We start from the raw sequence: 14,517 nt of genomic DNA, 5'->3' as shown, positions 1-14,517 counted from the left end.
ATCATTCTGTCTGCTAAACCAGTCTGGCTACACCGCAGCGTGGAGAGCAACGCTCCCAATGTACAATTTTCCCTTTGTGCTCCTTCCCTCTTGCCACTAACCTCTTTTCTTTACCACCTTCTCCGGAGCAGATGGACTTGACCACTTTGCTTAAGCCCCTCCTGGCAACCTCGGAAATTAAAGAAAAGAAGCGAGCTCATGGCTGCCCCTTCCTGCCCAGGTTTTCCTCCTCTCCCTCGGTTGCCCCCACCGGCCCCCACACACATACGCAAACCGGGTTAGGCCCACACAATCCTTTCCACCCTCTCACCACTCACACTCGCTGAGAAAATAAATTAAATGCAGGGACTGCCCCCTCCTTTGCTCCCTGCAAGAATATTTTAAGTGAGTTTTGTTTTAAATCATAACCATTAATTTATCCTGACTTGCAATTAAATGCAAGTACACTTTTTACAACCAGTACGGAATGTATTAATTATAACTACAAATGGTCAAATGAGAGCAGAGCCCCTCCTAAAAATATTAATAAAATGCATAATAAATAATATTAATGAAACAAAAATAGATTCATAAGCAATTGCCTTGGCCAGGGCTTTTTATTATTTCAAGCAAGGGGGAATCCAGCCAGTGAAACTTGCTGCACACACTTTGGCAAGAACTCTGACCAACCACGGCCATTAAACTCTGAAGAGTGTATTTGTGGGGGTGGGGGCAGCCGCGGCCTGGCGCTTGGGGGTTCTGTGCAGACAGACGCCGCCAGGAGAAGCTGACGGCCACAGCGCACTCGTCAGGGTCCACAGTGTCTTACACAGTTTTGTGATGTGGGTAGGAAAACAGTTACCCGCAGGCTGCTTTCCCTTCCCAAGCCAGCCTGGGCTGTTAGTTGCAGGGTCCACTCCGCCCCTCAGAGGACAAATTGAATCCCTTAAACCCAGTGGGAAAGGAGCCCAGGTAAACCACGGCTCGGGATTCCGACTCCATCAGCATCTCTGCCGACGGCACCATGTGCCGCACCAGCGCTGAGCTGCCTTTGTTCCTGCCACGCAGCCAGGTCCCTTCTAACCTGTCTCCACACTGCTCAGCCTTTAGCTTCAACCCCAGCACTCCCTGCTCTCCTCCCCGCCCCCCAACTCCAACACACCCACCGCACAATTGAATCTAATTAAGATCAGGAAGAGATTTGCATTTTCTTTTCACTGTACCCCCAGTAATCACAGAAGTTCTTCAAATTTTGAGAATTTTGTTCCTCTGCTAATTATTTCCCTCATTTTGCATTTCAAGGCACAAAGACAGTCTATCTCACTGGTGGTCTATTAATAGTTTGAAGTTTTGAGCATCAGAAGGTGGTTTTTTGTTTTTTTTGTTTTTTTCCTTTTAAAACTATTCTGTCATTTCCAGTTTTGTAAAACTGGAAATTTCTGTTGTTGCTGTTGTTGATGTTGGTTTTAATGTATCTTCAAAAAGACAGCTTCATTGTGCCATTCTTGGTATTTTGATTTGGTTTCCCTTTAAAATAGTTACTCTCTGCCTAGTTTACTGTTTTACAGAACCTTGGTATGTGAATTAAAAAAAGAATAAAAAAAAGAAAGAAAGAAAAAAAGAGAAAATTCCTTGGCATAAGTATATGTTTGCTGATCAAATTTCAGATCATGTGTTGTTCATTATTATGACTTTACTTGAAAAACAGTTTGCCACAGCGAGATGGATTTGCTTTATATGCTTTCCACCCCTCCACCCCCTTTAAGTACTTTGAAAGACAGTGCAATTTTTTTAAGGTACATTTAAAGCATGAACTGGTTTGGATTAAAACAATGCTTCAACGTCTGTAAATTCCCTCAAAATACATTTTCAAAAGATGTATGCAAAACCACACATGATTTTGAAGGAACTAATGAGATTGTCCCACCAACAAAATTTAATGGTGATTTAAGAAATTCCAGTACTTTTCATTTACTTCTCGTAGAATTATTTGTGTACTTGACATTTATACAGTTTCTCCATTATATAACAATCTACTCTGGGTACACCAGATTATGCCAATCTATTAGAATGAAATTTGTACTCCATATAAGCAGAAGTTTCCAGTCGGTTTTGACTTACCATTATGCTTCAATGTAAAGTGTTATTATAGCTGAGTATAAAGCACAGCTACTCCACGCTCACGTTTTTAACTCTAATACTGTAATCTTTCTTGCTGCTTCTAGGGCTGTGTCAGTGTTTACATTCCTGGAAGTTAAATAAACCGACATGGCAAAACTCCTGGATAGTCTGAATAATAAGGCCTATGATGACTAAATTGTTTACTTTTTACCTTGTTAGGATCCCTTTCTTGTAGAGTTTGGGGGAGAGAGAAAGAGAAGGGAATGGGGGTGGGTGGGTGCTGATACGAGATAGAAAGAGAGAGATTTACACCCTGGCTTCCATATGTCACAAAGACCTTCCAATCCACAGCCAGAGCAATGAAGCAACATGCCTAAGTAAGTTTTGCCTTTTTTTTTTGTTTGTTTGTTTGGTTTAGTTTTCATAAATGCCAGGTCATTTGAATACCTCCTCTCCACTACCCCCCAATATAAAGTACGAACATTTTTTGCCCATTTTCAAATAGCAAATTATCCATTAGATTTCATCATATCTTAGTAAAGCAATTACATCAAGAAAATGATAGTGCGTGTGGAATCAATTATGCATGCAGTTGGCCGGAGACCAAAGGCTGTGAAGTCGGAGAGGGCAGAATCGCTCGACACACACAAATAAAAAGCCCCCGGATCTCACAGATGGACCCCATCAGTTCATCTTACTGCCTAAAAAGTTCATGCACTTAATAATTTATTTGTGTTCTGGATACTGTTTCCCAGCTGAATATTAACAACTTTGAACTGAAGCATGCTTTTAGCATGGTATGGATGGAAGTCACAGTAGGGCAGTGCTAGGGTCCCTCAGAGGTTAAAACTGTAGCTATGTTTCTTACACACTGTTCATTTTCCATCACAATTTATTTTCTTTCATTAAACATTCCTTTTAATCAGAATATCAGTTTCAGTGTTCTGATTCAGCTTGTTAACCAGTGATAAATTCATAAACCAAAGATGAACATCAATAGGACTGCACAGGCTATTTGACGGCAAAGGCAAACAACAAAATCACAGGCTCTCAAAAACGGGAAACCTGTGGTTGGCACTTTGTGTTCACAACCAGGGTACTCGTGTACCTTGACAGAGACACTGGGAGCCCAGAGACCATGGTTTACTTTAGTGACTAGTTGAGGACCCAGGCACAGCTGCTCAGAGCACAAACTGAACGAAGCCACAGGGAAACTTACCTGATCTATAAAAGATAAGAGTCGGCCAAACCCCATGCCCAAAACGTTTAGGTGTTGGCCATATTTAAAGAGGAAAACCGAAGCATTGTCAGAAAGGGTTGTAGGAGAGGAGCCTGACGTCTTAATACAGAATACTCAAGTCTCCTTGCCATCAAACTGCTAACAATGAAGCTTACTGCCCACAACCTTATATATTTCTGTGTGTAGATGAATGTGCCTCAACCATACACTTAAATTTTACAGTCTTCTCCCCAAATGAGAACAACTTCCAGTCAACCCTTCCACAAACTGTACTTAACGTTTAAAGAAAACGGATAAAACATATGTAATTACTCAAGGTTAGACTTCTAATTCCTCAATTCACTAAAGGAAACTTGGCAAGAAGATGCATCATTTTGCTTCTTTCTACTGGGGCATCTGAGGAGGAGAGCCACTGAGGCAGCTAATACACAAAACATGATCAAAAGTGATTAACAACAGCTTCATATGCAAATTGCATTAATGAAGGAGTGCAAAGTCATCATGTAAATTAAATATGTCAAATCTCTTGGTGAACTTTCAATCTTGAGAAGAAAAAACACTGCTTTAATTTTTTTACATCATCAATTTTGCAAGATTGAAAATCTAAGAATCTTGGTGCTATAAACAATTTTCACCTTTTTTTTCTCCTTCAGCAGGCTGACAGGCCAGCCTGATGTGCACCGAATGTACATGTTAATAGGCCAATCAAAAATGCAAAACAATTCGCAATTACTGGAAGGACCTAATGGTCATTAGAATTTACAACTAGGTAATGAACTGAAGTCTGCCCACACCATGCATATTCATAAAGCAATTTAGCCTTTGAAGATTAAAGAAGTGCTTAAAATTCAAATGAGCTTTAGCAAATTATCAGTAAGATTCATCCAAAAAGCAAAGGGTTTTTCTTCCTATGATTTCCTCATTTTTTTAATGCAAAATTGTTATATCTTCCAGACTGAGCTTAAACTAAACATAGAGCTCCCAGTCAAGCCAAAGGGGCTAAAGAGACAAACAAGAGGCTGCAAACATCGTTACGGACTTTGTTCATAAAACTGAGCCCTCAAGAGCCAAACCTATCTCTAAACATGGTAATTTATCAAAAACAGCGCAGAGCTGCTCATAGGCAATTCTGCACAGTCCTCCAACAGAACAGATTAACACGACTCCCGCCACCCTCCCCAAAAGCCTTTTTCCCCTCAAGTTGCGTCTCCTGTGTAAACATCCACTATGGTATAAAAACAGCATTTTCACTAACGTAGACTGGCATCAATTTTAGAAGTTTCTGCTTCCAAAGGAAAAGAGCAAGGAAGGAGAGGAATATGAAGCAGAGGAGAGAGATCTGGTTTACTTCTGAGCAGTGAAAATCCTGTCGTTTGGTATTTATCTTCCTGTGGTTTCCCCATCCTGCACTGGCAGGCGGCGTCTAATCCAAGAGGAACGGGTCATGCGGACATCAGCTGACTGACACTTGGAAAGTTGTGGCGTCCTCCCCCACCCCACCCCAGTTATTAGAGAGTATCATGGGAATTTGGACTTTCATGCTTCCCAATTACCAGTCTGGAGAAAAATCTTTTCCTGGAATCCAAACTCACATCTCACTAACCTCATGATATTTAATAAATGTTAAGTGATGGCATTCCCAGTAAACCCCTTTCCTTTTCCCCCTACCCTAGATACACCAACCTAGGTAAAAGCACACAAGTATAAAGAGAGATATAAGTCCTATCCCAGCTAGTGATCAAGTCAGATGGAGAATAACAGCTTGGAAAAGACCACGTGTTGTGCTAACTGCTCAGAAAACCCAAAGGGCTTTCTGGCTTGGTGATTGTGTTTGCACTCCCAATGCAAGTATCCCAATAACTTCCCTCAGCCACCCCGACGTCCCCATCTCCAGCTTCTTCCTTGAGTTGATCTCACCTGAAAGGTGGGTGTATCGAGGAAGCAAGAAAGAGGGGGAGAGAGAAGGGAGAAGATTTCAGGTATTATCCCTGTCGCCTCGAGTCTCTTTTCCAAGGGCTCTGCTCAGAAACGTGCCATAGTTTAACGTTTATTAGAAAGAACAGGATGCAGAGCCACATGGAACCCACATCCACCACCATCTGTATGAGCCACAGGTCCACAGTCCTGCCCAATTCCCTCTGACACTAATGTTACTCTGCATGAATAGAGTTCAATGAGGGCTGATATGGGATGTGACAAGGTAAATCAGAATTAGATTAAAAACAAAAGTTTAGAAACCGATGGTACACTGCAGAGCAAATGGGACTTGAAGGCCAAATTTACCCTAACTGCCTTCAAGTCATTTTCCCTATTAGACTGTTTGCCTGCCACCCCCCTGCTGGCAACACTGCAGTCACATCAGAAAGCAGAGTGACATGCGTAAAAGAAGGCTTGAGATGTTCCTCTTTAAATATAATAACTATGTATTTAATATACATAAGCAGAGTGACATGCGTAAAAGAAGGCTTGAGATGTTCCTCCTTAAATATAATAACTATGTATTTAATATACATCAATTAACTTCTGGTCAGGAGTGTGCAGGCATCAGACTGCCCCAAGTAGATAGGAGGGGAGGGGACCCAGAGCCCATGCAAGCACAAAAGGCAGGTCCAACCACAATGCCCGCTGTCAGCAGCTGAATTATTTTTATACAGGAATTTTTATCTCTATTGTACAAACAAGTACGTGTCTGTGCTGACTTGTTAAGCAATCCACTTGTATGTAGAATAAGATTTTTTTTTTCTTTCTTGCTACCAGTCACACAGCTCCAAGATCAGAAGAAATACATAGTCTTTGAAGCTGCTCAAATGTTTTAGTTAAAAGGACAGCAGTTGTTTTCAAAGATCCAAGAGTATCTTTATCAGAATTAAATTTTTCCTTATTGATTTTTTCCCCTTAACATAACAAAAACATAACATGAGAAGGTTACGATTTATTATTAAAAATGTTCGCTCTTCAGAAGCCAGTGTTCACTTTTAAATGTAAAGGGATAATTTTTTTTTTAATCTTCGGGTGGAATGGAGAAAGGGAGAAATACATGAGATATGGAATTTACCATTGGTTAGTGCCTTGTTTTAATTGTGAACTCAAAGAATTTGTGGGGGAGTGGGGCAAAAATCAGCAGTAAATGGCCCATTGTGGGATGCCTCCTGGATGTAAATAAATCATGGTATCCCCTGAGTTGGTAAAGGGACATGCTTCAAGTTTTTTTTTTTTTTTGGACCCAAAGAGAAACTCCATATTTAAAACATAAAAGATGAGACTAGGCATTGTAGTGCTTTGTGCCCCAACTAAGGTAAGAATCCAAGCTACACCTTATTTCCCTTCAAATTAATAGATGTGATTTTATTTTCAGGTTTTTTTTTTTTAATGCATTCTTACCTATCAAGAAAACGAACAGCTGATGAATGTAAATTTAAATGCTCTGATGCTTAGCAGGCTTCCTTGTGTTTTTTAGATAGTTCAAAAAGAAAACAGAAAGAGAAGGGGGAGGGGGGCACACAATAGCACTTGTATTCTTTTTTTAAAACACCCTCGCAGGTTTCACAAGAATTCCATTCTTTATTTTTAATGGGGGTTTTTAATCAGTGGACTTGCCTCTATCTAAAACTAAGATCAAATTGTAGGTGTAATTGTGCAGGTCCAAGGCTAACAACAGTGAGGATACAAACAAAACCTCATTGTGAGTGACCAAAGGTCCCCAGGTATCCCCTTCATCAACATACCTGCCCCAGGGTCCCCCTGGGAAATCCCTGGCAGAGAAGGATTCAGGTCTGAATAACACACTGCCAACCCTACCCAGAAAAGGGTGTGCAAGGCGCCTTCTCGCCACTTTTACAGGAAGTTTAAACCTGATCATCTCACCCTTAAGTGGGTATAATTTGTTGTTTAGCGCTCTAAGAACTTGGTACCTTATCTATCTAAAAAGATCTCAAAGAAAAAAGGAGACCATAAGAGGGAGCGAGCCGAGGCCAGTGTGGTTCTTGAGCACACGCCAGTTGTGCAGTGCGTTGCCTTAGAAGAGCAACCTGCGCAGGTAAACTTTCCAGCGGCATTGCATCAGATCCACTCAGATCAGTCTCTAGGGTGAACCAAGAGATGAAAGAAACACTTCGGTTCCCTGTCTGCAAACTTCTAATGTACCAGTTCTTGGCAGCTGATTTTTTGTCCAAGTGTTTTGTTTCAGGAAATGTGTGTATTTTTCTTTGTACGTTTTGTGACTCTACCACAACTGGTTCTGACAGCTGTTGATTCTGTTAAATGAACACATTATAAAATCCTCTTTAAAACCTCAAGCAACAGTGGACTCAAAAATATAATGGTAAAATATTTTAATGGAGTTCTAGTTGGGAGTTGGTAAGAAAGTACAAATGGAGGTACAGACATCCTTTAAATCAGCACTGGATTCAAATTGAATGTCACTGAGTGTGTGTTTAATGGGAAAAGGGGGGTGTTGCAAATCACCACAAATATTTACACTGTACTCCCTTTGTTCGAATCACATACTTTTAACAGGAAAAGCTGGAACTGTGGCTATTTAAAATTTTAAATATTCAAACGCCTGTAATTAACCATATGAAACAAATTATGTCGCATTTCTCCACACCAGCACATGCAAAAAAAATTCTCGTGGTGGATGGAGAGGTGGCAGAGTTGGGGAGACAGCTCTGAAAGGAGGAAGGGACACTGTTTTCATTTTGTTGTAGATCAAAGGCGAACAAGAAGGGAAACTGTGGCATATCAGGCATTTATACATCACTGTCATTCACACTGGGCTATCTAAGTTTTATACAATTCCCCAGACTGGCTGCATATTAAGCTTGCTGTGTACAGCTTTATTATGGTGCAGTGATGGAAGAAGCATTAATATTCCTGTTCTGCATGTGACAGGGCATTTACATGCGCCCATCTGAGCAGCACCTGAGAACTCCTCTAAGGTGCAGTAACTGTGTGCCTATTGCAAAGGCAAATGAAGCTCACCTATTCCCTGCTGGGATCAGAAGTGACCTCACCACCCCCCATGCCTCAAATCCTTCCCTTGCCAACCTAACTCAATGCCATCGCGGAATGACGAATGAGCTCAGAAATAGACCCCAACTTACTCACCCTGCTAAGAACAGCACAAGCCTTTGCTGAAATGTTTTAAAAATGCAGAGGGAGTGCAGCTGGCCAGTAAAAAGCAGGGAGACAAATTCCAATGAACTCAGTATGGAATGCGTTACATTCTAAAACTGATTAGAAATACAGTCTGATGTTTACTGGCTTCAAATTGAGTTTGGCATCAAGCATACTGGCTTTAATAATGCTGGCATTTTTGTTATTATTTTTATTTTAAATCTGCCTTTGGTCTCTAGGAGCACATGTGGAGAGCTAAAGAATTCTTACTCGTCAGGTTACAGTTCCTGGAAATTAAGTTTGTGACAGAAAATGACTCTAGTAGTAATAATATGGTTCATGCTCAAATTAATTAGGTCATTGTTGTAAAAACTACATGGCAAATTACAAAGGTAAATTTACTGATATTGGCCGGTGCTGCACACACTCTGGAACTAAAGGGGAGAAGCAGCCTGAGGATGCTTTTTCACCTGGGCAGGAGGGAGGAATACAGAGGTCAATTTTCTGTTTGTATCACAAATATAAATACTAGTCGTTAGCCATTAAATTATATAGTATGAACGTATTTTATGGACTTTATTAATATCCTCCAAATTGACACGTAAAATAAAAACTTGCTTGATTTGAAATACTGTTAAAAGTGGGCACTAAGTGAAAAATCTTTTTTTTTTTAAATCCTTGTAATAACAACACTGCCGACATAGCCATGACCCAAATGAAGTTTGAACAAGCAGAGAGGTTCTAAAGATCCTTGGTGATTAAATCTCGTGCTAAAAAAGTGGCAAGGTGCCAGGCTGGGTCCAGCTTGATGCTAAGTGCCTTTTATTGCACAAAGCTCGTACTACTGCATGCAAAAACAGACTTGAGCTAAGGGTAAATTTTGTCAAATGATTTCTTTGTGTAATAAAGGGTGTGAACAGATCAACCCGGGTAGATTAAATTAACATCGAGTGACACAGTCTCGGTACGTCTCCCTAGCTGTGTTTTTTGCTTCGGTTACATTTAATATTCCCCCCAAAGGAAGCCAAACTTTCTTCCCTTCTCACTGACTAGTATGCAAAGCCACCAATCACCTTTTCTCCTTTATTAAGCACTTTCATTAAGAAGTCATGAAAAGCTGAAAAATGCTTCTCTATGATTTGCACCTCTGTTAGGTACCCCAAATTTAGTCCTCCCACATTAGCCTGATTACACAGAGGCAGCAGTGTGAAATTAATGATTTTTCAGGACCCTAAAACGTGCCAACTGGCCTCTTCCCCGGCTTCAGGGTCACTGTCCTGACACTGCCTGTCTCTACACCCAGTTGCATTTTCCAGCCCCTGGGCAGCTCCGCAATTAAATGCCACATTCACTAGGAGAGAGGTGTGCAAAACACATTTCAGATCCTTTAAACTAAAAGGCACACCTTGCAAGACAACAAGGGATGGAGTGATTTTTAAAATTACAGCACTGGTGTTTTTTTGTTTGTTTGTTTTTTTAAGCCTTCACAGAATAAACAAGAAAATGGGAGGGAAACGCTGTCCCTTTCTGCTCCTGTTCTTGAAGTGAATACATATTTGTATTTCCAATAAAAGGCCATTTTTACATTAACTGTCTGTAACAGCAGGAGACAGAAAAACTAACACAATCTCCACATCACACATAGGATGATCTTCATATCACGTGGACCTAGCCTCCAACTATTATTTATAAAAGACGACTTGGAAAATGCACAATGCATCTTTTCTGTGTCACCGAAAGGGTAATGTCTGAAGAACTCTGGATCTTTGGGATCTTCTACATTTTAGATTTTTTTTTTTTTTTTTTTTTGGCTTTCCGAAGTAAATTTAGCAGCCATGAGAGCCACTGTGTTTAATTAAGCTTTCAAAAGTCCTCTGACAATGCCAACAATTGTAAGACACTTCTGCAGCTCAATCATGCAATCACTGTGACAGTTCTATTTACAATTTGTCTTAGAAAGAGTTTCTCTGACATTGTACTTTGACAAAACATCCAAGCTGCCAGTTCACAACCTTTCTCTGTCTTATTTACAAATACAGCTTGTCTACAGGACTCCCAGTCTCCTGAGCATGAGTCTTTGGGTAGCGGCCTCTCAAACATGTATTTGGCTCTCTGAAAATCCTTGATATTTACTAGGAAACAGTATGCTCTATTCTCTGGATTCTGAAGGTAAATCAAATGTTCACTATTATATTGTTTCTGTTGTTGCTGTTTTTGGTGGTTTGTTTTGTTTTGTTTTTTTTTAAGCTGCAGAGGTCAGTAGCTTTTACCCAGAATCACACAAACAGAAATGAAAATAAGTAGTCATAACAGGATACTATAATTTATAGTTTCTTTCACAATTACACCTTAAAGTATACACATACATCCTCTGGTTCAGTTTGAGCTAGGAAAGAATTAGAATGGGTACAAAATGAAAAGGGAAGTTGATTTTCTAAATTCTGAAAAGCCTAAGTATTTCTACTTGATCCACCTTTAAGTAACATGGTGATGGATTACCTTTTTGAATGAGTATTTTTCCTTAGAGTATCTGTCTTACATATTATTATCTACATTTGAGCTGACTTGTCTAGGCAAATAATTTTTAAATACCCTGATGTAAGTGTCTATGTTTATTTTAAGGAGAAAAAAATGTTATATATCAATAGCAGTAACCTTTACTACATTTTATAAGACCTGTCATATTTTTTCCCATTCTCTCAAAAAGCTAACTTTATGATAGCTGAACCCTAATTTAGAGATTTCTATGTGCAATAAGCCAAACCTCAAATCTGACACCTGTGGGATAATACATTTTTGCCTTTTATAAGTGAACAGCAGTTTCACATTCACTAATCTTCGATGAACATTTCCCCCATCATAAAATATGAGACTAGAAAACAAAACAAACCTCTATTGAAAGCCCTGACTGCCAAGCAAAGGCTGTCGCTATCTGATGGTTATTTGACACACATTGATGAACAAGGTCCACACAATGTAACCTGCTAATTGCCGGTTGAATTAATACTATTTCAGTGGTCATGATGGATCACAATCACACAACATTTTGAATAAAGGAGAAAAAAATGAAAAAGTAACCTGATCAATGTATATGTGTACTAATTAACACATGTGCAAGGGGAAAGTGCTATTGTGCAGATAAAAATCATCCTCCCTAAAAAATACTTAGCTTTGAGAAGCCTATGTACAGTCAAAATGCATACCATTTAAGTCACTGTAGATTTAAAAAAACTCTACCTTATTCTACGATTTGAAAGCCCTGAATTCTAAGCTTTATTTTTCTTAGGAAGAAGATCCGTACTGTTGTATTCCTGCTTCCTGCCTATAAAATGGCACAGAGCACACACTTGAACTTAAATCCAACTTACATCACTTTAATAAAGCCTTTCCAACACAGCACCCTTAAATGGCTACCTTCTATGTCACTGCCAAACATAATCTTCTAAAGATTCATCAATATATCTCCTTCCTAATACAGAGCATTGCTTCCCCTTTCTTTTCAGTGACACAATTCAAATATCTAGTGAATGATTACTGTTATCGTTTCCTTCCTCATCATAAAAAGAAAAGCAGATTTGGAATGGTGCAGACATGCTTTAGAGAAATGGGCTGCAAGTACACAGCCATCCCCCAGAACTTCACTTCAGAGGTACCTGAAGACCAGGGTACCATAATTTATGTGCAATGGTAGAACGTCAGTTTCACCATAGGAAACTCTTAATTCATTATAGTGAATTATGAGAAGTCCTGATTCTGGCTACTGACATACCACTTTGAGATGTGACCATGCCATTTATGCTCAGCCAACTCCAGGATGGGAACAGGTGATTAAACACAATGAAAAGGAATCAAGACTTTGTAATTAGTCCTGCATGGAGGGTTTACCTCACCTGGATCACTGTGCACCCACTGAGCATCTTAAACATCTTAGACAACAGCTTTTCTTCTCAGTAAAATTATTTAGTATTAGCCCAATAATTTAAATTTTGCTTGCTGGCTTAGTTTTGTGTCTGTCTGTGTGTGCTTCTCTGGGATCTGCTATTTGCTATTGCACTAGCTCTTAAATTTTAAAAATGGGACCAGTGTGGAGCTAAGGAAAATACATTTTCTTTCCTACATAGATTGACAATGGTATAGAAAAGCCTTAACTATAGGGCCTTCCCCCCCAGCTTTCAGATCCCTCCCCCTGAGTATAGAGGCACAGAATCTTTGAGCTGGTTATCTGAGACTGAATAACCTATTTGGGACCTCAGTAAGAAGTGTGGTTTTAATTCTTACTTGACAGACACTGTGTTTTGTCTTTTAAACGAGCGGCTTGATATGTAAATACGATGTTACATCACGCAAGTGTTACTCCATATTTGGTGATTTAGCAAGGCTCTGGATCTCTGAAGACGACAAATCCCCTTCCGCCTGCTCTTGCTTCATTAATCATGCCTTACACTTCTGTTCATTTTCCTTCCAGTCACAGACAGCACATGGAAATGGTCACTGCCATATCCTACTGGCAGGGGGCTGGGGGGATGGATAAAATCTTCACCTACATGTCACCTAAGCTGAATGTAGTGGATTCCAGAAAAACACTTGGTAAACGCAGCCTCCCTGATAGCAGATTTCTCATTTCACTAAATGAAAAGTATTGGGTGCTAATGCAGGAAGCATTAAAAAAGAAAGAAAAGGCCAAGTTTGATTTTCAATGATTGAATTCCAGAGGGGAAGAGGGAAAATAATATGACATTTAATCCCCTCAGGACCATTGACCTATTAGGGTTCAACTTTATGGTCAAACTGGGTCGAAGAGACAAGTTCCGGTGTATCAATTGATTATATGCGCCACCTTTGCTAAAAGTGAATACATCTCCTGCTTTTCAGAAGAAAATGATGAAGAAAAGTGATCTGTGGAGAGGCATGCCGTCTCTGTCACCAAAGAATATTCGTTCACTTTGTCTAATGTGTTAAATCGCTGTTGTTTCATTTGCCAAAAAAAAAAAAAAAAAAAAAAAAAAAAAATGCTTTAAGGGTCAGTATCTATTGTTGCCGTTTATCACTCAGAATAGGGAATTTAAGTCCCTCTGTTAAGAGCCTTTAATTTCTTTTCCCCTGAGCTGCTGGGAAACCCACACACCTAGTTACCTCCATGCCAAAATTAACTGAGGAGGCTGTTGAATATGGACGTGTATTTTTTCCCAGAGAATTTTTACATTGTGTTATAGCAGAAATGGTGAAAGTCTGGACTGGACTTTTGCAAGGGTGACATGTGGCTGTGTAAACCACAAACAAAATCAAGATACATCTGTCAAAACCACATCAGAGACAAGAGAGAGCACAGAGAAGCATTTATCATTTAGCTGAGGAGGCAGGCTGCGGGAGCAGGCGTTCCTGTCAAACCAACCTTTTGAAATTTCCAACATGCCCTTAAACTTTTCGAGTAAGCATGTCTGTGCGCTTCAGCAACTGCCCTCTCTACTCTGGCCTGGCCAGTCGAAAATGGCATCTTAAAGTCAAGGTCACAGTGTCATCCTACCACCGGGCTGTGTTTAATTACGGCCCCATATGGGCTGACAGCCAATATGGATCCAAGGCTAGCCCCGAAGCTCAGTTAACTCTTTCTGCCCCCTTCAAACCACCCTGTCAGCCCACCCCACTTCAGGGAAGCCTTGAGAACTACTGTACCCCTGGGAAGGCCTGACAAAAGTATTGTGAGTGAAACATGTCATCGGCCCATCTAAAAATGCCTATATGGCCACTTGGTCTCTGACATGTCATCCAGGCTGAAAATGGACATTGGAAACTGGGCTAGGTGTAGAAAGTTTCAACACTTAACAAATTAGAAGGGGCCAGGCTGAGGGTGGGGGTGGGAGTGGGGGTTCAGAATCAGCAGATCCAGAGAGGGTGTCAGGTATGTATCCCTATTCCACCTACATCTGATTCCATGAGGTGGAAAATATTTATTTTTCTGTGTTCTGAATGTAAGCAATAAGAATGATTATTTTAACATCACAGTGCTGTCACGGACAGTCACACTGAGAAATACAGAAAGCACTTCACCACTCCTTAGTACT

General features: G+C 40.2%; 1 protein-coding gene across 1 annotated transcript in view; it reads right to left on the bottom strand.

Annotated features, from left to right (window-relative positions):
- The window catches only part of BCL11A (BAF chromatin remodeling complex subunit BCL11A), a 99,307-nt gene that overhangs the window by 77,346 nt on the left and 7,444 nt on the right, over nt 1–14,517 (bottom strand).

This window comes from Choloepus didactylus, chromosome 17 (genome assembly GCF_015220235.1).
Source record: "Choloepus didactylus isolate mChoDid1 chromosome 17, mChoDid1.pri, whole genome shotgun sequence".
In the NCBI taxonomy this organism is placed as follows: domain Eukaryota; kingdom Metazoa; phylum Chordata; class Mammalia; order Pilosa; family Megalonychidae; genus Choloepus; species Choloepus didactylus.
This window is presented reverse-complemented; position numbering and strand designations above follow the sequence as displayed.